The 26,790-nt window shown below is 40.9% G+C and overlaps 1 protein-coding gene and 1 long non-coding RNA gene across 3 annotated transcripts in view; one reads left to right on the top strand and one right to left on the bottom strand.

Moving 5' to 3' along the window:
• Nucleotides 1–26,790, bottom strand: part of LOC310675916 — a 212,913-nt gene that overhangs the window by 175,938 nt on the left and 10,185 nt on the right. The gene's annotated exons all lie outside the window — the stretch shown is intronic.
• The window catches only part of DDX10 (DEAD-box helicase 10), a 157,426-nt gene that overhangs the window by 114,243 nt on the left and 16,393 nt on the right, over nucleotides 1–26,790 (top strand). The window contains exon 17 of one of the 2 annotated variants that reach the window (XR_014510182.1): nucleotides 338–2,262. The exons of the other annotated variant lie outside the window; for it this stretch is intronic. The gene's annotated coding sequence lies outside the window, so the exon portion shown is untranslated. Of the gene's footprint in view, nucleotides 1–337; nucleotides 2,263–26,790 lie in introns of those variants that run through there. 2 annotated transcript variants of the gene reach the window in all.

A 26,790-nucleotide genomic window follows, 5' to 3' on the forward strand; every position in this document is an offset into this window, starting at 1 on the left:
GTGCGCCCATCTCACTCAAGAGGCCGGGGGCCAGCGCTGTCCGGAGACACTTCGGGGTCACGTGGCCAGCGTGACATCGCTGCTCTGGCGAGCCAGAGCTGCACACGGAAACGCCGTTTACCTTCCCGCTAGTAAGCGGTCCCTATTTATCTACTTGCACCCGGGAGTGCTTTCGAACTGCTAGGTTGGCAGGCGCTGGGCCCGAGCAACGAGAGCGCACCCCGCCGCGGGGATTCGAACCGCCGACCTTTCGATCGGCAAGCCCTAGGCGCTGAGGCTTTTACCCACAGCGCCACCCGCGTCCCAACATACAACAATACAAACAACCAAATAAAAGACTTCCTTTATCCTGTATCTGGCCTCCTTATTTACTTCTTATAAACTGTTTCCTTTATGAATAATTATTAAGATTTTTCTCATTATAACTTAAATGCCATCTGATTTTAGTAAAACCTTTACTAAAACCTTCAAGCAGTATTAAAAAACAACCCATTAAAATTATCGATAAAAGACAGTTAAAGCAGGTTAAAACATGTGTAACTTCTGCGTGTCTCAATATGTTTGTTATAAACACACATTGAACAGAGTATTGAACTGCGAAGGCGCCTGCCTGACGTCAATGGACAAAGAGTGTAGCCTACAAGGTCAGTTTTTATCATTTATATCTTGTCAGTTTATATTTTTTTCTCTCCTGTTGGAATGTTGATGGAATGGGGTCAGGACACTTGCTGGGAAGTTGACCTCACTGTGGCCAAGTTCCAGAACTGCCTCAGGAGCACTTCTTCCTTATCTTGCCTTGATCAGATCCCAATTCCTACCTCTGGCTTAACAAAGACTGTTTAGCAGTGGTTCATGGTATGTTGTTTTTTGAGGTGTTTCCCACTCCCTGCAGAGCCCTAAAAAAACACCAAAACACCTTCATCTTTGGTTAGGCGTGCAAGAGAGAGCTCAAGAATGGTCAGCCCCTAGTCAAGAGATTTTGACAGCTTGGAACCAGGAGTCAAATTCTTGTGAGATTCCTGGGGAGCCAACAGTGATGTGTAGAGAAGGCAGTCCCAAACTGACAGGAGCCCGAGGGATTATTTTCGAGCTTATCCTTGCATCAGAAATCAGTCTAGTTTCAGCACCAGCGCCTGAAGACTTTCACAAGTTCACCCAGGGTCAGGATCAAGGAGTCCCATGTGGGCTTTCATATTTAACGCTCCGGAAAGAAGCTATAAAACCAGCACTGACTATTACAAAAGAAACTGCTGCTGTTGAATAAAAAAATACAGGTTTTCTCTTTGCACCTCAGAACTCTGAACCTTTGTTACATATCTTTAGGCACCGGGCAAAAATAAATAAATCCTCTTCTCCCAAGCCTTTGGCTAATTAAACTTTTAAACTGGGGAGCAGAGGGCGGTATTGTTTTGTTTGTTACTATGTTACACATTTTTGTGTTTTTATGTTGTAAAACACCCTGTGATCCTTGGATGAAGGGTGGTATAGAAAAATAATAAGAATAAGAATAAGAATTAATAATAATAATAATATCCACAAACAACAAAACATTGGTTAGTGCAAATGATTAAACAATCACTGCTGTATAAGGTTGTCGGCACATATCCCATTCTGTGTAATTTGTTAATTTGGAACAATTTCAAAGGAAGGAGGCTTGAATAATTTTTAAAGTTTACATGGCCGTCCATCAATCAAATTCTCTAGGCAGCTCACACAATAAAAATAAACATTTGTGCAGTGTTTAAAACTACAATAATTGAAACAAAAAAATAATGTAACAACATAGCAAAATTCCCTAATTGAGACATAAAGAATTTGCAGCTCTGCTTAAAACTATGCTAAATGAGTGAAAGCGTAAAGTTTTAAATCTGAAAACAGATTAAAACAGAAAATAAGCCTAGGGTTTGTTTGGAGACACAAGTGTAAAATGGCCTTCAGCTGGTGCCAAAAAGACCATCAAGAAGGGAGGAAACAAATTTATTTGAGGAGAGCATTTCTTAAGCCACCACTGATAATCGCCACTCCTTTGTAACCACCTGTCTCACTTCACTTGGGTGGGGGCCCACAGAGCAGGGCCTCTGAAGAGGATCTTAAGGTTCACATAGGTGTATGTGGGTTAAAAAGCTACACACGTAGGGGAATGCCTCAGTGCTCACTGGTTATTCTTGACAAGACAAAATCAGGAAGGAACTATCTAAAGAATCAATTGAATCTGAAAAGGATCTCAGGATTTTGCTATTTTTATTTATCAACTTTTTAAAACAACAACAATGAAAGCAGCAGTGTATTTTGCTTGTAAACAGTGCCCATAAAGATTGAGGTTGGGTGTGGTTTTGTGGATCTGGATTATTACAATTACAATTATTAATATTCATTTCATTTCTACACCATTTCATATTTTTAAGGAAAAAATATAAAGCGGTTTGCAACCTTATTAGTGGGTGTAAGTGGGTCCTGTAACAAAATCTTGCAGTGCGGAGTGCTCCTGTTCAAAATGCCAGCTGTGCCCTTGGTTCAGAATCCATTCCATTCTGTTCCTCCCACTGGTTTCCTGTTCCTCTTCCCCCCGCCTCAACAGTCAGTCAATATTCTATAGCTGCTGATCATGTTCAGTGTTTCATTTGGGTTGTTTGAGGTTATTGGAATGGAAGGTTGCCCCTTAAGGGAAATTAGAATAACAACAACAACTTCTGCAAACCTTGAGTTCTCTCCAGCCTTCTCTTGTGCATAGGTGGTGCCATTTTGGAAAATAAATTGCTATTAGAATATGGGGATGTGGTGTTTTATTTTGCAATTTTAAAGAGGGATTTGAGAAGCAGCAGGCTGTGTTATTAATGCTCTCTCGTGCTAGCAAACAGACTTCCTGGCTGGCCATTCTTCAAGACTAGATGCAACTTCAGTCCGATTCAGCAAGGCAGTGTGTGTCTGTACAACATTACTAGCAATGTGACACCAGAGTTCATCTTTTGTTATATTTTCACCAACTGCAGACTAGGCACAGGCAGGCTTAAATCGAGTTTAGTGCAATTTCAATTTCGGAGCAATGAGGGAGTCTTGCCTAAGAGCCAAAATGTGTCCTAGGTACCATTTCCTTTCTATGCAACCCTAGTGGACTGCAGAGTGTCTTCTGCTTCCAGGAATCCTTATCTGGATGGAAACATATTTAGGCATAAAGCGCCACACCATTACAAGATGTTTTTGAAATGGCTTCTGTGAATAGCTGGCTCTGTAGGGCTGCTTATCACCACTTTGTGATTTGTGAAAGCATGCACAGTTAGGGCTAGGATCCATGCCCTTATCTTGAACTTCTTTCAGAAATTTTGCATATCACGAAAGATAACATTGCACACAGAATACAAATCATGGCGGTCTTATTAGAGTTGGTGGGTATAATAAAGAGGAAAGAGATTATCCCAGCTCAGTGTGAAACCGGAGGCGAAAAGTTATATTAGGTTCAAGCCAACAAAGAGAAATAATAGAGATCTCAGAGTCTATTTTTATGCCTCTCTGTGTATAAAAAATTGTGCTTAATCCGCATTGACTTCATAAATGATCATGACTTTAAATTTTCCTTTCAGGCTCATGACTCTGAAATGTTCCACATTACCTATTTGGTGTGTGTGATGATATACCACAAGGGAGAAATGCAAAAATATATTGGGGGAAAATCAAGTTGGCCCAGTCCTGTTATCATACCTTTTGAAAGAGGACAGATTTGTGGAAATTGCATTAGGGCAACACAATAAAGATGAATGGGAGTGGAGAAAGGGTGGGGAAAAGCTTAACCTTTCTGCCCCTGCTGCCCCTGCAGCTGCTATTTAAAGTTTAAAAACCAGTCACATTAATTGCACTCACACAATTGACATCAAACTTAGCTTGGTTCTTTGATATTGCTCGGATATGCAATAGGGCTTCTCCCTGATGCTCAAAAACTTTCAGCATTTATATAACACTTCCATTTATTCAAAGCATTTTGCATTCATTATCATGTTGCATTCCTTAGAACAACCTGTAAAGTTTGGCTAGTTGCCCAAACCTTAGTGTTGTGTAATTGGAGTTCTCATTGAAAGTGTGAGCCTCAGTTAGGCTTGATGTTGAATTAGTTAATGGAAGCGGTGATTTCAAAACTAAGGACTTTCTGAATCATAGCTCAAGCCATTATCCTACACCAGCTCTCTCCACTGAAAACAATGACTTTCTTCAGCCCCTTTTTCATTTGGTAGAATATGAGTGGAGTGACCTAATCTTATATTCCAGGTCTTTCAAATATTATTATGTTCCTTTTCATCAAGCTGTTACTATTCCCCCCATGCTCTTTGTTACATTTCAAAAGCATTTCTTAATTTATTACCTGCCACTTAGTGTTCACGGTTTATCCATGCAAATCAATATTCCTGGTTCTTGTTTGGTTATCTCATTAATTTAGGAGGACGCAACTGTCTCAAGTGGTTTCTGTTTTTTAAAAAAATTTCAGTACTCGTTGGCCTGAGAAACTACTGTGTGTATGTGTGTGTTAAAAGTTAATCAAACTCCCAAGTCAAAGGCTTCCAGCATTGGCTACCAACCTTCAGGACTGCTTTGTAGTAGTCCATCTCTCACATGGAAGGTGTAAGCTATTATCATAACAAATTCTGTTTGGATATAGTCTGCACTGCCCCTACCCAATTCTGCTCAAGGATCGAAGGAATGAATAGGAAGAAGGTTAGATTGGGTGAAAATGATCACCACCAGTTTACAGGTGGAAAACTGGAGGAAGCCATTTTGATTCTGCTCCAGGGGCTCACAATTCATGTTCTGAAATTGTTTTGGATGGAAACGTTCTAGCATCCAGAAATAATGATAGTGACCAAAGCTCCACAGTGGCAGTCATGTGTGGTATCAGCATGTCCTGTCAGTACAAGGATTTCCACTTGTGCAACAGGACTGTTCACATAAACTCTCGTGCATGCCCTACATCCGCTCCAAATCTGCTCCAGAGGGTTGGAAAATTTGAAGGAAGGAAAGGGGAAGAACGTTCCATAGTGTAAGCAAAAATCCTTGCTTTGGCAGAGCATTGACAAAGTAGTACTTTGGATACAAATCCAGCAGCTTTGAAAATGATTTTATTTTATTTTATTATTTTATGAAAAAAGAGTTGGAAGAAAGGGGGAGCCTCGCCATGCCACAACTCTAAACCCATTATCTTGCATTTTGCTTGGGGTGGGGGATTATCTTAATGACACCAGCCCCCAGAAAATTGAGGCAAATCTGCTGGAACGAAGGGAGAGTGGTCCTAGTTGTCATTAGCCCATTTCAGATGACTAATGTGGGTGGGTGTGATGATCATGGCTGTTAGCCCTGACCAACAAGCATCTATTGAAATGTCCCAGCTGATCCTATGTGTGTATGCATATGTAGATTCTGTTTACGAGGATGGGAGACCTGTGACCCCCAACTTGCATCAACCACAGCAAGTACATAGCCATTCGTCAAGTACTGAGGGAGTCCAGCAACATTGGGGGGGGGGGGTGTGACAGAGGCACAGATTTCCCATTCCTAGTTTACACAGATAGCTGAATGCATGTAGGTTGTTGGTGAGTCTGGTTGCCATGATGTACACAGAAGTGGTACACAACTTGATGGTTGCCATAGTTCAGTACTCCCAATTAAGGTTGTCTGAAAAGGGCTGCAAGTGGTCTTGTCCTTGAAAGAGCAAGACCCTTCTTCCCCCACTCTCTCCAGCTGCTGGTCAGATCTGTGGCTATTGAGCAAAGCAGTGTTTGGGGGAACTTTTTTAGCAGCCTTTAAGAATCCGAGCTCTAAATCTTTCAGTGAAGTCCAAGAGAGGATTTGAGAATTAACTCGCCTTGAATGAGCCTCCCTATCTCTCCTCTCTAGCTATTTTTCTTTGGCTGTGTTCAGCAGTTTTGTAGATCAAAGAGCCTTCAAGTTTTAAAGCAGAACACTCTGCTTACTGCTCTTTTCCCTCCTACCCCAAAGTTGTTTGTGGCTTACATTTCTACGTGACCTACTGCCAGCACGCCTCCCTATGCCATCATCGATGCCTCAGAAAAAAATAATAATAGTTACAATCAGCAATCAGAAAAACATTGTCTCTGTGTTGGTTAATTATTTTAGGAACGATTATTCAATTTAATTGAGGCTGTGAGGATCATTAAGATTCCAGCTGCTGGAAGGGTTTGCTGCTGAACCTTCAAGCTTCTCCTTTTGAAACATGTTAGGGTTGTTTCAAAGATTTTGAAAGCACAAAACACCCTCGTTTCTTCACCATTATGCCCCATTCAAGAAGAATTGGTACACAACTGCTTGGTGGTTTAATCACAGCGGTTTAGTGCCTAAGTATAGAACAAGAGAACCAGAACTCGGGAAACCCTGAGAAGATTTTGTTGAAGATTTATTAAGGTTGCAGTCTTAACACCACTTACCTGGGAGTAAGCCCCACTGAATTCAGTAGGAGTTACTTCTGAGTAGTTACGGTTAGATTTGCACTGTAACCTGTTACTCAAAACTTCAAATTCACCTACAGTATGTAACACTCACCAAAACCTTTTTGGTTTTTGGACTTCTTTTGTCCTATCCATCAGTGTTTTCTCTCTCCCTCCCTCCCCCTCTCTCTCTGGTTAATGCTTTTTCTTGAGACATTATTTCCTTTCAGAGGTGAGCTATACAATCAGCAGAATTATATGACGAGCTCTTTCTAGACTGCCCTGCTTCAGCTTGTAAAGTGGGGTGGGAGCTCCCCCCCCCCATAAAAGTGTCTGGTGCATAAAATGACTCCTTAATAAACTACAAATTGTGATGAAGGCAGGTTTTTAAAGCAGTGTTTTTGTAACAAAAAAGAAACTGTTACAATTATAATTAGTACGCAGTAAAACCAGCCATCGCCTCCCTTCTTCTAGTTGGTATAAACAGCTGAATAATTTTTTACATGTTCTTCTAAGCCTGTGGTGCTCACTGCTTGGTGCAGAGATCCTTAAAGAGGTAAATCATCTAAAGCTGTAATGGGTGTAAGCATGAAATATGAAGTGGTATTGAGGTAAGACCTGTCCTTGTCCCCTCTTTCTGCCGTTTCTGAGCTTTTCGCTGGGTGTTCCATTGTTAATATAACGCATTCTGTTTTCAGTGGTCTTCCTGCCCATCTCCTTTCCTTATGATTGGCGAAGTTGTTTGTATATCTGTACTGCAGCATCATTAAATACGGGTACTCTTGTGAGCTTCTTTGACATTAATGACTGGTTGTTTGTGCAGGACCGTTTGAAGTTGTGTCAGCAAAGCAAATCACCTATAGACAAGAAAGAATGATCACTAATTGTAGCCTGAGTCAACTCATGCTTATACAATTGATTTACCATTTAGCTGCTCTTTGAGATGGAAATCCATAAAGAACATTAAGTTTCTTTTTAAAAGCTCTCACACAGTATCATTATCTCAGTAATGAATGTTGATTGTGCGATGGGGGGGGGAGGAATGTACAATTTTCGTTTTTTAAATGCCCCTTTCTGAGTCTTTTAAACGGGAGGCATTTGCAGTGAGGGTGATTTTTGCTGTTCACCCTTGACATTAGTTGTTTTGGTCATGTGTGTCCCCCACCACCCCTGGTCCAGATTCTACAAGGAATTGCCACAAACGCCTACAACCCAATGTACAGGCCCATCTTCCACACACTGACCACTAGGCATTTGGGTAGTAGTAATAGCAGACAAATTTTGAGGGTAGGCCAAAGCATACTACCTTCCAGTCTACAACCAGTAACCTGTAATCCAAACCTCCACCATCATTTTTCATTTTTTTTGCCGGGGAGGGTAATGAACGTAGTTCGTAAGCAATCTTAACAGAGAACCCCCACCCCCTTGGCTTTCCCTCGGAGTCAGAATATATGGCAGAGTTCACTGACGTACTATTTGTTTTTCAATGGAAAAGTGGCATCTGCTTATTTGGAAACATAATACCCCTGGCTGTTTGGTTTCCTTCAAATACATTTCTAAGCAGCTAAACTGCTTTGAGTCACAACTTTTTTTGTTTTTGATTAAACAGCCATATGCTTCCGAATGGAACAGTCTCAGTTGTTATATTAAATTTGTAGATGACTCGCTACCTTACAAAACTCAATTACCTCACATCCCCCCATCAGCCCTTTTAGGAGGGAACAGATGGGAGAGTTCTGCTGCCCTGTCATGTTTTTCTTGACTTACGATTAGAATTTCTAAAGATAATGTGTCACTCGCATGTTTTGTATTTCTCCTCTCTGAAGATATGCTTTTGATTGCTCTCTTCCTAAGCCTGCAGATTTTACGCAGCTGGGGTGCCTTCTGGCTTATGATATGTAGCTGAAACCTGCATCAGTTCAAGATTGGAGAAAATGGATCTTAAGTTGGCTCTTTCTGAGACTGATCACCCCAACAATAATTAATCAGGTCCCACTCACACAATTATTTAGTTGAATACTGCCTGTTGTTGTTGTTGTTGTTGTTGTTGTTGTTGTTGTTGTTGTTGTAGTACAGGTACTGATGAGCACATGCTCAGCCCAGGACAAAAATAATGTCTCCCACTGATGCTTCTTAATACTGTTCCTAAGCAGTGGTGCAAATGTGACCACTGAACCAGCTGCATAGAATGTCACTTACACTGTTGTTTCATTCTTAAAACCAGCCTCCCTTGCACCTCTTTGTCACATAATATATATATTTTGAGTGCTTTCTTTTGTACATATAGAGGAGATGCCTTTGAAATAATTTCCTTATAGAGTCTTTCTTTCAGCACTCAACATAGGTAGACCTTTTCACAATATTATCCCACTCAAAAGATGAGAGCCGCCAAGGAGAACACCTCTCCTTTCTGGTGTTCCTAAGTTCACTAAGGCAGTGTGCACAAGCAACATAACACCCATGCAGCTTGGTGGAGGCACCTTCCCTTGAGGTGAGCAATATCCTTAAATAGAGTCACATACCATCATGATAGGAAACGACTAAAAATAAAAATGCAAAGTTCCCCGGTTTCCATGATTTGGAATTGCTAATGCTACTCAAAACTAAAAATAAGTATTTGCATAGAACTTAGTTTTGTCAGGTGATGCCTATGACTCACTAACACATATTTTACAGGTTTAAACTATTGTAACCTTTTCTGCTGCTTTTCATAGAATGGATACACCATATGGAGTATCATGTTGTTGTTGTTGTTGTTGTTGTTGTTTAGTCGTTTAGTTGTGTCCGACTCTTTGTGACCCCATGGACCAGAGCACGCCAGGCACTTCCGTCTTCCACTGTCTTCTATGATATGGAGTATCATAGAATCATAGAATTATAGCATCGGAAGGAACACAAAGGCTCATCCAGTCCAACATCCCTGACAGATGCCCATCCAACCTTTTTTTAAAAAAATCTCGAATGAAGGAGGGAAAAGTGAAATGTATGGAATAAAATTGGTTGTAGAGAGATTCTCACCCCCCTTCATGGTTTGAGGCAGATAAATACTTTGGCTTTTCTGGTTCTTACCTGCCCGGTTCCCTCTTAATACACAGAGGTGCAATGAATGCTGTCCTGTGTCATCTTTATTGCCTTTAAGGGTATAGGAAGCTGCCTTATATGAAGTCAGTCCATTGGTACATCTAATTTAGTAAGATCTACACTGATGAGCAGCAGGTCTCCGGGGTTTTCAGCAGGGACTTACCCCAGCATTTCCTAGAGATGACAGGGATTGAGCTACAACCCCCTTCCCCGCCAGGTTGATCTGCTGCCACTGAAGTTGTTTTGGGGCATAAAACAAGGATATTTTTGAAGTTAAAGAAATATGGCCTAATGGCGGTGGCAGAGTTTGGGTGGTTCTCTGTATGTACATGTACTGTTGGTGGTTGAAAATGATTTAAAGATCTGTTTTGTTTTATTTGCAATGTGCTGCTTAGAACTATTGTGTCCTAACTGAAAGTCCACCCTGCAGAGTTAATCAACTAACATTCAAAGGGTCTGAGATATGACTTCTTTATAAGAAATGCATGAAAAGGCCGTATAGTTCCAAGTCTGCTCAGGAAAAAATGCTATATTGTATTTTTTCATATGCATTTGAAAGACAATTCCCAGCGCCATTAATTAAACATTGCCTTTCCAAGTAACCTTCACTTAATATTTTTCATATTCTTGCACATTGCTAATTGCATTTGACTGTCAGTCTTTCTGGTGAATTAAGTTTCTGAAAGCCATCTTGGTAGGAATACAAAAGGGAATTAAGAAGATAAATGTAAACCTGTATAAATGTTAGAATGGTCTGAGACGGTATCAAAATAATTCAAAATTCTTGGCATGATATCTCTTCATATAAGCCAACTAGTAAATTTGACAGAAGATTATTATCTGCGTATAGGAGATAAAAAGACAAATGAGCACTGTTACAGACTAATGCAATGTTTAACCAGAGATAATTCTCTCCCAATGTTCCTATCCAACTTGGTCATGATTTATCACCTAAGCCAGGCATGAGGAACCTAAGGCCCTCTAGGTACTGTTGGACTCCAGTTCCCTTCAACCCCCACAGAGCTAATGGGTATGAAGCAGATCCAGTTAGGGATGTGGCCTGGGGAGAGGAATGGTAATCCAGGAAAAGTGGTGAGAGCCAGATAGACCTGGAGGGGCTGTCGGAGTCTCCGCTCAGCCAAGCCAATAAGGCCTCATCTTCCTCCGAGCCGAGCGTTTGAAATCGCCTCCGACGTGTTTAATGACCTCAGCCTTTGATGAGGCCTCAAACGCATTCTATCCAGCAGGGTTCCCAGCACAGGGAAGAGACGAGAGGTTTGTCTACATTGTAAAGAGTTTTATTTCTAAACTACGCAGAACAGAAAAGACATCCTCTCTCTATGAAAGCAGAGAGCAACTAAACAAAGGAAACAGGAAACCACTAACGTCACATCCCGTCTCCCTTTCCCGTGAGACTGCAAGGTCTCTGGAATGTAAACAGAGTCCTGTGACTCCCAGCAGCTGCTCAGCGATGAGAACAGAAACTAACAGGGGTCACATTTGTCCCTCAGACTTGAGGGTCCCTGACCCTGCCCCAAGCTAAGGAGGTAATCTCCCTTGAGTGCAATGAAAGATCTATCATATCTCCAGTGCTGAAATAAGGATTAACTGCAAGTCTGGTCAATTTCTGTACATAGATATTTGTGTGTGTGTGTGTGTGTGTGTACACACACACACACGCACACACACCATCTTGTCCTTTGTCTGGACCACCTCTTTTCCTAGTCTTAGACTGACTAGGTAATTGCTACACAATACTGGCTATGTCACCGTATGAAAATTAGGATAAGTTATGAATGGAGACTGCTATTGTGTAAGCTGTTAATATTTGTCACTTTTTACTGTAACTAATAAAGGGTGAAATACACCATCTTGCATAATCCTGCAGGTCTAAAAATAAATATAAAAATAAAACAATTAGCCAGTGTAGCTGAGTCATAAACCATTCATATTAAAATCTGGATGTTGGTAGCTAGCCAGACAGTGTTGGCTACTCTGCTGATGACTGCATTGTGATTATTTTTTTTAAACTATCCAGCAAAAACTCAGACAGTCTGTCCAATTACAAATGTTACTGCTCATAAAATCTATTCAGAAACCTTTTAAAAATGTGCTGTGTTTGGCTTTAATGTTTTGCTGTTCACGTAGAAAAGTATAGCTAATGTGATAGCAACTTTTTACTAGACCAACTTCTGTGGGTTTAATTACCATGTTTGAGTTGTGCGCTATTGACAATGAAATGGGAAGGAAGGAATGGAGCGGAAAGGCAATTCTCACCTCTATACTGATGCAACTCCTGTCTGCTCCATCAACTAATAGCCTAGTTGAACTATAAGGTGTCTCTCTCCCTGCACCCCAGGCTTGCATTTTATCTGCTAAGTGACTGAATGGGGGAGGGGGTGCACGGAGAGATATTTTTTTTAATGGCAGGACAATATGGAGTCTTCCCATATATACATGTGCTACTGACTTCTATTTCACAAGTCACAAAATGGTGCTACAGATGCAACCTGGCAACACTTTTTTGAGGGGGCTGGTTGTGTTCACATCAATTGATATAGCATGTTAATGGAGCTTGAAAAATGAGCAGTGGTTATTGTGGAAACCCGTCCCTTGGAAGCTAGGGCTGAATCTCTGACGTGATTAATCCACACATTACAGTTTTCAATGTCACTGGGTCCTTGGGAACTTTGGGCTTTGGTGTTTTCAGAATGGGAGCGGTGATTCCTGACAGTGCTTTTACCAACATACATTTCTGCTTGCTAAACCTCCAAGGAAGAGTGTGGCACGGTTAATAAAGTTTGGTGCTGGTGATGTTCAGTAAACATGACTGACTGCTTTGCTTATTAGGTCGGCAAATCTTTGTTTATTTGTGTGCATTATACGTACGTGTGTTCAGTGCATTCACGTGTACCAGAACAGTCATGCATCTCACTGTTCTTATTGAATATGCTTCTCTTCTCTTTGAATTACTGATGATTTAGTGCAGAGCTTTCCAAACTGTGTATCACGACACGACACTGGCTGCAGTGTGTAGGTGTGCCGCGTGAACACTCCCCGCACTGCTCCTGGGGCTGGAAAGGGCTTAGTTCTACCTCTGGTTTGCTAGTAAAACTGAATTACTGTGTCACGAAATGATGCATGTCTAAAAAGTATGTCATCAGCATGAAAAGTTTGGAAAGCTCTGATTTAGTGTGTCAAACTGACCTGCACCAGGCAAGTTTATTCGTTCCAACTTACAGTTGACCCACAGAAGTATGGTTGAGTTTCCCCCATTGATTCTTATATCTTCTGTTACTTCTAAACAGCTGCTTGATGCTGAAGCATGGGTATGGAGAGATCAATCACATCTTTCAAATTTTAGTGAAAGGATGAAGACCCATCTCACAGCTGCAAAAAGAAAAAAGGAAAAAAAAGAAAAACTAAGAAGAAATAAATGCTTCTTAGCTATCTATGAGCAAGCCTAAGTAGGACAAAAATAATTACCGTATTTTTCGCCCTATAGGACACAGTTTCCCCCCTCCAAAAATGAAGGGGAAATCTGTGTGTGTCCTATGGGGCGAATGCAGGCTTTTGCTGAAGCTTGGAGATCAAGAGGGGTTGGTGCGCACCAACCCCTCTTGCTCTCCAGGCTTCAGGAAGCTATCAGCAAGACTGGGGAGCCCGTGGGAGTTCCCACAGGGCTCCCTAGGCTGTGGATAGCAGCCTGCTGCCCGGAGCGCGGGGTGCGCTGAAGCAGAGTACCCCATGCTTCGGGCAGATATCAGCAAGCCTGGGGAGCCCAGACAGTATCCAGTCGCTCATATTCGGCGGGATTTGTTGCTGCCGTAGTTCGGGGGAGAGTGTTGGGAGTCTGGGGAAGAGCCTCTTGCAGCAGAAGAGTCTGCGGCGCACCGATGGGCTCTGTTCCGCTCGGCTGTTGGCGGCTCTTTCCCAGACTCCAATGCTTGGCCCCGGACTCTCGGCCTGGCACCCTGAGAGCCTGGCGCCCGGGTGCTGTGCACCCCTATCACCAACGGTTAAGATGGCCCTGGATGCAGCTCTAATAGCATATTAAAAAATCATTGTAGTGTTTGTTGGAGCTGTGGATTGGATATTACTTTGAGTGTTCATGTTTCCAAGCCTTTGGGGGTTCAGATTTCATGGAAATCAGTATACAGATGGAAACAGAACTTATAAAGACTGCAGGGTTTATTGAGGGAATTGCAACTGAATGATGCAAAATGCAGCACAGTGGTACCTCGGAAGTTGAACGGAATCCATTCTGGAAGTCTGTTCGCCAAAACGTTCAGAAACCAAGGCGCGGCTTCCGATTGGCTGAAGGAGCTCCTGCAGCCAATCGGAAGTCGCATCGGACATTTGGGTTCCAAAGAACGTTCGCAAACCTGAACATTCACTTCTGTGTTTGCAGCGTCCAGGAGCCAAAATATTAGACTTGCAAGGCATTCGGGATCCAAGGTATGACTGTACATAACTTATGATGTATGTACCTTAATAATGTTTTTTTCTACAATGGCTTCACTCAGCACATGTCAGAGAAAAGGCACGTCTTTAATAGGTCTCTTTCTCTGCTCAACACAGTAATTTGGGCCCTCCTTAAGAGGTTTATGTCTCCGAGTTGCATGTGGAAACCAAAAAACTTGTATGTTCACTGTGACTCAGTTCTAACTGAAAAATTTCCTCTCATGAAGAGAAGTTCGGGGCTGTTTTCTCCATCTGCCAATTTTGTTTCATTATTGGAAATCTACACAGAGCCTTCAGTTAGTTCAGGCATTTCAGTTAAACCAATCAATTTAATATGGTCAGACAACAATGATACAAATTGACCTACCAGAATTACTCTCCGTGTTTCACTCTGTTCATTATTTATTTACTTACAAAGCTTATTTATTGCCTTTCTGCCTGTGGAAGACTCAAGGCATTGTACAATAACAGCCGACCATCTGTCTCCTGCACAGGGCTGTCCTCTGCACACACAAATACAACATAAAATAAAATTATGGTTGTCTAATGGTATAGGCAGGCTAGGCCTTGATTTGGTCCCCTGGACTAAGGTATATCACTCTCCACTTGTGTACTTTGAACTTCTGCTGGGCTTTCCCCTTTGATAAAGCAGGCCCCTTCCTGAAATAGTATGCCTGTGGCTTTGTGTCACCTTTGGCAAAAGCATAAAAATATTGGTAAAGTAGCTCCCGTAGATTCGCAATGCATAAATGATGCCGTGTGTCAACTTGAGGGTTTTGTTTCCGTGCTAGAATCATAATGTTTTTGTAATTCTGGCAATTGTTACAGATAAAATTGGTACTAACAGTTTCCTGTGCATTAAATTAAAATGGCCCCCAATCTTATTGTTGAATCTAGCATTACAATGCAATTAAACCAAAATGGTAAGTAGCAGCAACACTGCCTTTGCTCAGGGGTAGCCTTGGCTTCTTTCCCAGAAACTATATTTGACATAATTCTAGATAGGCCTTTCCACTCCACTGTAATTTTATAAAGTCTAATTGCTAAAAGTAAAAAAATATATATATTGAAACCTCAGACGTTGATTACCTTTGCAAACTTTCTTTCTCTGCCCACTGAAGTGACTGGTTTATATATCATAGGGATTTCTGCCCATTTCTTTGGCGTATGGGGGAGAATATTTGATCACAGGCATCCATTTCCTATGTAATTGTAGAACTAAATAATACCTGGGATTATTACAGTACAGTGGTGCCTCGCAAGACGAAAAGAATCCGTTCCGCGGGTCTTTTCGTCTTGCGGTTTTTTCGTCTTGCGAAGCAAGCCCATTGACCTATTAGTGCTATTGGCACTTTAAGGGCTAAAAACGGCTTTTTAAGGGGTGGGGGATTAGCGGTTTTGCTGCTAAAATGCTTTTAGCAGCTTAGCGATTCAAAATAAGGGGTTTTGGAGCAGAAAAAAAATTCAAATTTTTTCGTCATTTTTCATCTTGCGAAGCAAGCCCATAGGGAAATTCGTCTTGCGAAGCGCCTCTGCAGACGGAAAACCCTTTCGTCTTGCGGGTTTTCCGTCTTGCGAGGCATTCGTCTTGCGGGGCACCACTGTATTTTGATGTATTACAGTATTTTAATATTTTTTTGGAAGCCGCCCAGAGTGGCTGGGGAAGCCCAGCCAGATGGGCGGGGTATAAATAATAAATTATTATTATTATTATTATTATTATTATTATTATTATTATTATACCTGGCTTTGCCAGTTTTACAGCCATCTGCGTCCACAGGTGTTGGGGCATCTCTCACAATAGTGGGAAGCAGGAAGTAGAATGGATAGATCCCAAGAATCAGCATTGGGATCTATCCATTCTAACTTTTTCATAAATGATCTAGAGTTAGGGGTAAGCAGTGAGATGGTTGTTTGTGGTGGTTTAAAAAAAGGAAAAGATAATGAGCCGCATCAAAAGGCTCTTTCCAAAAAATGTTAAATGTTCAGTAAAACGGCAAATGCAATTCAGTTTAAGCAAGTGTAATGTGATGCATATTGGGAACAAAACCCAAAATTTTATATATCTGCTCATGTTGTCTGAACTTGGAGTGATTGCCTATTCACCCAATGGTCTTACTCAGTATAATTATGGCAGCTTCTTGTGTTTTTATGAGCTGCTGTGTTGTAGGCTGAAATTATTTAGACCCTTTCAGTGAAACCTTGCCTAGGTTGTTTTCTGTTCTAATTTCCCCCCTATGCACTTTCATTGACATCTAATTGACCTCAAATGCCATTTTAGTGAAAACGAACAAGAGTGGAGATTTGGGTGTGTGGAGTGTTGAAATGGCACAGAGCAGTTGAGCCTCCTCCTAAAGAAAAAATAGATGAAATATGAAAGTGCTCGTGTTGGAGTGAGATTTCCAAGGTTTTTCTCTTATCATTCTGTGATTGTCCTTAAGTCTAAATATCAGCTTAAGAAAAATAATTGCTCGGTATGAATAGTAATTGTAAAACCAGACTTTTCTGTATCAACATAGGAGGTGTTTTCAACAACGTTGTGCTTATCCTCTCTCTGAAAATCATGCATTTCCAATGAAGAGAATATACTTTAAGATCTTTCCATCTTCCTATGCAATGTTGTTAGCACATAATTAAGGAAAGTGCAACTAAAAAATAGCAAACTGTCCTCCTGACAAAATAAATGTGTGACTTTTGTTATGCAGACGCTAATAGAAAGCACCCAAGCAAGTTGAATAATAAAATAACAACAGTTAATTAAAAACAATAAAGAAACACAGTTCCTGGCAAAAATTATTTGATTCCAACAGGTAAATGCCGTAGATCAAATCTAGTTATACTGCTGTAAAACCACTTCTAATTTACTGCACCATGATGGTTAATTCTTCTGATTGAGCGCACCATATTAGTTAATTTTATACAAGGTGGGTACTTGGGTCAGTCTGTCTGAGCATATCTACTAGAATAAAATTACCATTGAGAGAAATTGCTATTAAAACCTCATCTCTGTTTTAATTGCAAGTCTCTGAGTTGCTGAAATAAAAATTGTGTGGCGCTGGGATGAGTTTCATGCGTTCAGGGGTAGCAGAGATAGATGTTCATTAGATTACAGCAAGAGACCATTTTTCATGTGTGAGAAAACTGACTGCTTCTTTTTTTTTTTTTTTACGACTGATCACTTAAAGTGTTCATTTTGCCACGAAGATATTCTGAACAAGGAGTAAGGTACACAAGTTACTTTTGCCGTCAAATTGACTCCAGCGACTTGATGCATTTACAGTAGTTTTCCGGGGGGGGGGGGGATTCCTTCTAAACATATTATGTACTTTAAGGATTTTGTAGCAAGGCTATACTGACTAGTGCCAATAAAGAGTTGTAGTCCAAAACGTCTGAAGGGCAGCAGATTGGTAAAGACTGGACATAGAATGTTTTATTACAAATTACTGATGGATCATAATGGTAACGAGATGTTTTTTTTGTTTTGCTTCATAGAGTACTCTGTCTTTTTATGTAACAGTAGCACAATGATGTCCTCACAGTGGGGAGGGAATACCTTTCAATGAAGACTGGGTTGCCTAGCATATTGGGGGAAAGGGAGTTTTTTCTCACAAGTACAGTCCTTGCCATTTTTTCTATTCAGATTTTCTATATCAAGTGATCCAACTTTTTTTTACTTCATGTCATCCAATTTTCTTAATATTCTGTACACGTGTTGAATGATCAAAACTAAGTTCAAATCTAAAATTGTAAATTTTCTATCTCATTCCATTTTTCAGTTATGAGGGTTTGTTTTTGTTTTGTTTTTAAAATGACAATTTTGGTCTTGACAGACTAAACAAAAACCATACAAGCTCAGCCCATGATTAGGATACGTCAAAACTAAAAGCACCAATCTCTTTAGGACTTCATTGCCATATGATATGTCACATAATGAACTTACACTAAATTTTAAATTTAAGTTATAAAATTTAAAATTTTAAATAGTGATCAAAAATTAATATGATTTAAAAATCCAAATATTTTATTGATTATTTAATATTTCTAAGAGCTACCTGCAAAATATCATCATAGGATCTCAATGGGATCACATTAAAAAAATTATTTTGTACATACATATCTGCCTTATTGGGTTCAAGACTTTGACTATAATATCAGTTGCTTCAGGCATTTCTTTAGAAAGTTAAATTAAAGGGGGTCTGAAAAGCTAGTCAGGCTTTTCTTTTAAAAATGTGTTCCAAAGTCGAGTAATAGCTTGCTATTGCTTGCTATTGCTTTGAATTAATTCTTGTTAGTACTTCATTTCATGAACATTATACCAAATGCAAGTCATATGTTGGGGTTTTGTTTTAGTAAACCACCAAAATTGTTGAGCTCCCCCCCTCCCAAAAGAACCCCACAATTTTTTGATTGACTTGCCTAAGATCCAGGACAAGGTACCACCTTTCTGAAATTCCACCTGGACATCAATTCTGCCTTTGAAATCCCAGTAATGTCCGGGAAAATCCGGGCGTATGGCCTAAATATGTTATACAGTGGTACCTCGCAAGACGAATGCCTCGCAAGACGAAAAACTCGCAAGACGAAATAGTTTTTTGTTTTTTGAGTTGCTTCGCAAGATGAATTTCCCTATGGGCTTGCTTCGCAAGACGAAAACGTCTTGCGCCTTTTTCTTAAATCCGTCAATGCATTCCTATGGGAAACCGTCAATGCATTTCCTATGGGAAACCGTGCTTCGCAAGACGAAAAAACTCGCAGAACGAATTAATTTCGTCTTGCAAGGCACCACTGTATGCTTCAAGCATGATTTGAGGGGAGGAATTAATTATTGGTACACACAGCAGTTATAATGATCATTGAATAATCATATATGAGAGACATTCCTCCCCCCTTCCTTTTTAAATGAAGCTGAGATTTTCAAGGGAGAAGGCTTGCTGTTTGTTTTCTTCAATGCCTGAAGAAGAGATTTAAGACTGGTTAGGTGATAAAAGCCCAACAGATTTATTTCAGGGTGCTTATTTTTGCATAATGCAGATCCTTATAAAATTACAAGTTATCTTTAAAACATTCTCCTCTTTAAAACGTTCCCAACTTTATTCCAGACATCGGAATTGCTGCTACGTAAAAGGAGGCAGTGCCAGGGACAAATGTTTACCCCAGCTTTAGTTTTTGCTTAAGTTCAGTGGCCATGCTTAAAATGCAGGAAGGTTATTTCATTTCAGTTCTCATTATTTCCAAACCTTACAGTCTGCAATTTGTATATGTAGCTGCCAAATAAAACATCCTTTGGCAAATCAAAATCTTCCCCAGTATTTCTTATGCAAACTAATGCAAGCTTTGGGATTGAAAAAGGTTGGGGGATAGAGAGGGAGTATGAGAAATTGACATAATGATTATCCTGGAGAGGGAAAGTTGCATATTCTCCAAATACAGACATACCACATTCTTAACAGTGCTATATATATAAAAAAAATCTAGCTTGAAAAATAATGCAGGGAAAATGAGATCTGACCACAGTGCTGTGTCTTTATCAAGCTTCTTGTATGTAGCAATATGGCAGGACGTCTTAGGAAAGTATAGATAGAGGAGCTATAAGCTCCTATTTACTATTTATCCCAGTGCAGCATAATATGAAGGCTGCTGGGATAGTTCAGTCAGAAGAGCATGAGACTCTTAATCTCACGGCCATGGACCCAGGCCCCACTTAGGGCAAAAGATTCCTGAATTGTAGAGGGTTGGACTAAATGACTCTTGTGGTCCCTTTCAACTCTAAAATTATATGATTTTATGAAGAGCTGTAGCATCCCTTGACAAATCCATGCTGTTCACATATGTGCGCGCTATCTCTCTCATATATATATATATATATATATATATATATATATATATATATATAAAATCATAGAGTTGGAAGAGACCACAAGGGCCATCGAGTCCAGGCCCCTGCCAAGCAGGAAACACCATCAGAGCACTCCTGACATATGGTTGTCAAGCCTCTGCTTAAAGACCTCCAAAGAAGGAGACTCCACCACACTCCTTGGCAGCAAATTCCACTGTCAAACAGCTCTCACTGTCAGGTAGTTCTTCCCAATGTTTAGGTGGAATCTTCTTTCTTGTAGTTTGGATCCATTGCTCCGTGTCCGCCTCTCTGGAGGAGTCTGCCAAATGCCTGTAGGTTTGTAGGTTATCCTTATTAGCTGGAAAGGTGCATATTCAGTGTAACCCTGCAGCCTCTTTCAGCGTATGATTAATGCATGAAGGGGACTTCTGCTGCCGTGCCATCTTGTTGACTCCGCCAGTCTTTCTCAGCTGGTAGCAATCAGCACTGTACTTTGGCCCTATTTTTCACTTGGGTGCTAAGATTGACAGAGGGAGTTCTCTTGGTAGTTGCAGCCCCACAGAAACATTCTCTGTGGCTGCCCCTAAGTTGTAGAACTTCCTCCCCACAGAGGTACAACTGGCAACTTCACTATACAGTGGTACCTCGGGTTACATACGCTTCAGGTTACAGACTTTGCTAACCCAGAAATAGTACATCGGGTTAAGAACTTTACCTCAGGATGAGAACAGAAATTGTGCGGCGGCAGCGGGAGGCCCCATTAGCTAAAGTGGTGTCTCAGGTTAAGAACAGTTTCAGGTTAAGAACGGACCTCCGGAACGAATTAAGTACGTAACCAGAGGTACCACTGTACAGTTTTCAGAAAATACTGAAAACATATCTCTTTACCCTGGTCATTAAACCTGAGCTGTATATTTTCAGGACTCTCCCAGTTTCTCACAATCACATATTTTGTAATGTTGCGTTTCTTAAAACTCTTTGAAATGTTGTATTTTATATTGTTGTAACCAGCCCTGGGACCTTAAGATGATAATCACATTTGCACGTAAGTTTAATGTGGTCTGTTGCAACCATAACGCGCCCAAGCTGTATGCAGGAAGCCAAGAACACACCTGGGCTTTGCATTGTGGTTTGTTTGGAAAGAAACAAACCAGGAGTGCTGGCTAAGACACATGGTTTGTTGTTGCTGGTTGAATGAAGGGAGGAGCAAAATGGAAGCACTTTTGTTGCATGTACTTGTGGTTTGTGCCACATTACAGTTTAATTAAACCATTCACCTTGGCTTTGCAGTGCATGCAAATAGAGCCATTGAGCCCAATGTATCAGGCATGCTAAACCTGCGGAAACATCCCTCTAGAAGCACCGTATCTGTCGAGGCCAAGTCTGTTGTTCATACAACAGCATCTGTTCTTGTAACTAGTTAAGAACATAAGAAGAGGCTGCTGGATCAGGCCATTGGCCCATCTAGTCCAGCACCCTGTGGCCAATTAGATGCCTGTAGGAAACCCATAAGCAGGACTGGAGCACAAGGGCAGGACCCTGGAGCACAAGTTGATAGTCTAGTTCATGGGTAGGCAAACTAAGGCCCAGGGGCCGGATCTGGCCCAATTGCCTTCTAAATCTGGCCTGCGGGCAGTCCGGGAATCAGCGTGTTTTTACATGAGTAGAATGTGTGCTTTTATTTAAAATGCATCTCTGCGTTATTTGTGGGGCATAGGAATATGTTCATTTCCCCCCCTAAAATATAGTCCAGCCCCCCACAAGGTCTGAGGGACAGTGGACCAGCCCCCTGCTGAAAATATTGCTGACCCCTGTCTAGTTTAAGCACCCAAGTCTGTTTGTCCATGCAGTTCCAAGATAAATTTCAGTTCATCACCCAGTTTTAGAAAGTTAATTTCATTTTTTAAAGGAGAAAAAAAGATATTTTTTTTGGTAAATAGTTATTAACAAAATTATAAGCATTCAGTAACTGATGATGAAAACACAACTCAAAAGAAAGCTCTGCCTCGCCTCTTTACTTTGTCACAATATATAAACATTGCTTTGGGTAGGTACAGTGGTACCTCAGGTTACATATGCTTCAGGTTACATATGCTTCAGGTTACATACGCTTCAGGTTACAGACTCCGCTAACCCAGAATAGTGCTTCAGGTTAAGAACTTTGCTTCAGGATGAGAACAGAAATCATTCTCTGGCGGCGCGGCGGCAGCAGGAGGCTCCATTAGCTAAAGTGGTGCTTCAGGTTAAGAACAGTTTCAGGTTAAGTACGGACCTCTGGAACGAATTAAGTACTTAACCTGAGGTACCACTGTATTGGATTATTCAGAAGATCCATACTGAATATTTCCCATTTTGAGGAGGAGAAGAGTTTTTCGCTTGCTTAACTTTTTTGTTGTTGTTAACTTAAATAGGCTTTTTTCCAGCTTAGCTCACCAGAGCTCAGCTCCAACACCTCTCAGGTGGGCGCTATTGCCACTCTAAGAGAACAAGGGAGAAGTTCATGGTGAGCTCCAGCACCTCTTTTTCTAGAAAAATAGCACTGGTGTTAGCTATTCCATGATCATTTCATCCCACACTCAAGAGAACCAAGCTGTTGTTTACTTCCACTTGGGCATCCTTTTCTTTTTTTGACAGTCCTGTACCAGCCCACATATACCCTTTTCAAGTAAGAAACGTTTGAGATGACTTTAACAAGTCAATGTTGAAATGTGGTTCAATTCCCAAGTGACTTTCTGTTGGGAAATCTAAATCTCCCAGACACTTATTAAATTGTCCTTTTTCCCCCAGCTGTCGCTGAATCTCTACACTGTTTCTTTGGGTTGAACAACAACAGTAAAAAGCGATATAAGATAACGTTCAGGATGGATTTTGTTTGGTCTTTTACCAGTTTCGGCTGCCTCCCACTTTTCAACTGCAGTAAAGAGTCACTACATAATAAGATCTGAGTTAATGGTAAAATCCAGATTAATACTGAGAATTAATTAGGTGGAAATACCTCATAATTTCATGCTATCCTCCTGCCTTTTGGAGATTACAGTTGAGTTCTCATGTAAACCACAAATGGTTAGGTTTTTTACCTCAGTATTTTCTTTCCTGCATGGATAATAACTTTTTGGGAACACTATTTCATTTTGGTAAAATAAGAAAAGAAAAGAATTCTGAGCTCAATTACTCAGAACAAAGCTACCTGTTAGCTAGTAATGAGTACACTTATACAAGTAGACCAACTTAGATATTTCAAGAAATGACTGAGATTTTTAAAAGCAACAAAAACAAAAACAACAAACAGCTGAATAGGTTGGAGACATCTCATTTAGACGCGTTTGCGAGATGGAGCTTATCTCCAGAAACCAAGCTTTACACATGTTATCATACTTATGTGTCATACCATTCTCTGCTGAGCACAAACAAATGCAAGCCTAGTTACATTGGGATGGTGTTCATAAACTGACTCTAAAGAAAAACAAGTGAGTTTCAGTCCTGGCTCTTCCGCATTCCCGGTGCGGGATTCTGTTGGAGTAAGCATAATTCCAACCTGAAAATAAATGGCACCTCTGCTGGTTTAACACAGATCACACTCACTGGATCTCTGGTCTGAGTTGCGTTCCGCAAGTGGGTCCTGCCTTAGTGTCTCATATTTGTTCTGTTTGCATGTGCAAGGACATGTGTGTATTTATTTGATTTGTTGGATGTTCATCCTATTCTAAAAAAGAGCACAGTGAAGGCAGCTGCTTGATCTCAATAGGCAGTCTAAGTTCCCTAGTGTAAGTGCTGTCAGCCTAAATGATCGCGATCTTACAAATGTGAAACAGATATTATGTGGCCACCTTTAGTAGTGCCAATTCCGCCGACCAAAGCGGTTGAATGGGCACGTGTAGAATAAGGTGGCCTCGTAGGTTGTGGGACAGTTACTGAAAATACATACTTAAGTGCCCTTGCTGTTCAGAATGGATGTGTATGGCAGTGTTTCCTAATTTTGGGTCTCCAGCTGCTTTCAGACTACAATACCCATCATCCCTGACCACTGGTCTTGGTAGCTAGGGATGATGGGAGTTGTAGTCTAAAACAGCTGGAGATCCATGGTTGGGAAACACTGGTCTACTATATAGTGAAGAAGGCACCTTTCAGGTCATCCTAGATGTTGTGATGGTACAAAGGAGATGGTGGAGCACCAATGTAATGTATTCTCCAAGACCTACCTGAGAAAATAGCCCAGATGGCCAAAGAATGGTAGAGGCCAGACTGGTACATAATAGTTTGCATTTTCCATTTCCCCTACCAAATTGAGACAAATATTTACTTGTTTTCCATCTGTGACAGATTTCCTTGGCACACTTGACAGATAACTACAGGGAAGGTATATGAACAATAAAACAAACAAAGTCTTGTATCAGATATCATTACTTTTCACTAAATTAATTTAAGATGTTTCAATTGCATAACACTTGAAGAATAATATATAGCATTAATAACTGCAGCCTCAACAGCCCTTTGGTTTGATCACTCTTATCCGCATTGTCCCCAAATGTAATCTTCTAGGAGTTGAGAAGCCTTGTTTCCTATTTTTATGAAAGCTAGACACAAGTCATCAATCACAGAATGTATTTCATCTTGCTTGCTGTAGATAAGTTACACTCTTTACACAGTATAAGGATTTGTCAAGTATTCCTGTAATAAAGAGACAAATGAATGAGCAGCTTGGAAACGTAATGTGCTAGCAGATGAAAAATTGGTGTTTCATAGACTACCGTATTCTGTAGAGACAACTTTAATACCTGCATTAAAAAGAGAGAGATGAAAGTGACCTTCTGTAAATGTGGGGACGGGTCACACATTACAAGAGGGTCATATTTACATGGAGAACTGTAATATGTGGACTATGCTATGCACAAAAACAGCTTTCTGGCAGCAGTTTGTATACTGGCTGAAAAAATGCAACATGACCTCTAAATGAGAGTTTACTATGGTTGTTAGAGGAATCACAAATGGGACGTTTCAATGGTGGCTGTGAGCAACCATGGAGGGCTTGGTTTTCAAGCTAAAGTGGTCCAGGCAAGTGCATTCTTGTTGGGGATTCAGGAACATCACTCACAAACCAAAGACTTTGATCTCACATATATTTCAGATAAAGGAATTATTGTCCAAATATGTTCTGAGGGTTGATCTTGTCAGCTTGTTTTTCTCCATGGTAAAACAGATATTCTTGTTATACAGGCGTGTAACAATTTATTTCCTGGTGCTGTGCATATACACGGTTGTGTGCGCGTGTAAATGGGGGGAACGCCTGTATATTCAGAATTATAAATTACTATATCCTCCAGAAACCTTTGGCTCAATTTTTGAAGATTTTGTTCTGCTGAGGTTTGAAGGTTGCAGGGGAAGTGGACGCACTCCTGTTGAATGTCTCCTGGGCAGGCAGGGTTACCTATCAGATCACATGTTTTTAAGTATATGCCTTATTAAGTCAAAACCAGCGGAAGTTCCTTGTGGGTCCTGCTGGCTGGAACCCTTTCTCCTGCTAACATAGGAAGTTGCTTTACATTGAGTTAGGCCTTTGGCCCATACAGCTCAGGACTGTCCAGACTGACTGGCAGCAGCTCTGCAGAGAAAAGTTTGTTCCCAGCCCTACGTGAAGATGTCAGGGGCTAAACCTGGGACCGTTGGAGGCAAAGCCTTTGGGACCGTTGGAGGCAAAGCCTAAGGCCTTTCCCCAGTGCAGCTGTAAAGAGATGTTGCTTCAGCAAAGAGCTTGAAGTCTTATTAAACCGACAAGGGATGTGTTGTCTTTGACCTTGCCTTGTTGCGGGAACCAGTTGTGTGTTTTTAAGTCACACATACCTGGTTTTGTACCCATCAGCCCCTGCAAGGTTGGAGAGGCTCAGGTGCTGTTGGGGACTCGTATTCTGAGTCCGAGGACAAGGGTAAGGATATGGGAGAACATACTGAAGGTTCTCCCCTGTACGGAGTAGCCTCTACCCTATATCCTTGTGGTATTGCAGCCCCTACTGAGGTTAGGCGCCATGACACTGGCCCATAATGAATCAGTATCTGGAAGTGTGCTGTTTGAACATTCAGGAGCTTAGTTTATTACTTCCAAACTCTCTTGGGGGAAAATGTTTTGGGACCTCCAGTATATAACACATAGCTTGCCACACTAAACTTTAAATTTCATGTTGCGTGTGACATTTTCAGTATCTGTGATGAGCCATCCTTATTTTATGTTCAGAGCCAACATAGGAGGAGTGCGGACGGAGAGGGGGAGAACCCTCCTTTTTTAATCCTAAAGGTCAAAACCATAGTGTGAAATTAGATAGTTAAACTTTATGTTGTTGCGGGGTTTTTTTAATTGAATTTATTTTCCTTGGTTTAAGGACTTTGAAAAGTCAAGTGTATTTTCCAAGTCACAAGGGGTCAGAAAACTACATATCTGTTGAAAATAAAACTCAGCTGTATAAACACAAGGAAGTTGATTAATGTGCCTCACACTCAGTAAAGTAATACACAAAAAACAAGGATAAAAGAAAGAGAATAAAATCTTAAAGCAGATTAAGATTTTGTCAGATGCAGTGAATTAAAATCTATTGAAATATCCAGATACAGTGGTGCCCCGCAAGACGAATGCCTCGCAAGACGGAAAACCCGCTAGACAAAAGGGTTTTCCGTTTTGGAGGTGCTTCGCAAAACGAATTTCCTATGGGCTTGCTTCGCAAGACGAAAATGTATTGCGAGTTCCTGCGATTTTTTCCCGCTCCCCACCCCCTTTTTCTAAGGCACTAAGCTGCTAATAGCCTTTTAGCAGCTAATCCGCTAATCCCTTAAGCCTTTAATAGCCGCTAAACCGCTAATAGCGCTAATCCGCTAATGGGGTTGCTTCGCAAGACGAAAAAACCGCTAGACGAAGAGACTCGCGGAACGGATTCTTTTCGTCTTGCGAGGTACCACTGTAAAGGAAAATGTTTTGCCCTGTATCTAAACTATTGCAAC

Source organism: Podarcis tiliguerta (genome assembly GCF_965153285.1).
Source record: "Podarcis tiliguerta genome assembly, chromosome: 4".
Classification (NCBI taxonomy): Eukaryota; Metazoa; Chordata; class Lepidosauria; order Squamata; family Lacertidae; genus Podarcis; species Podarcis tiliguerta.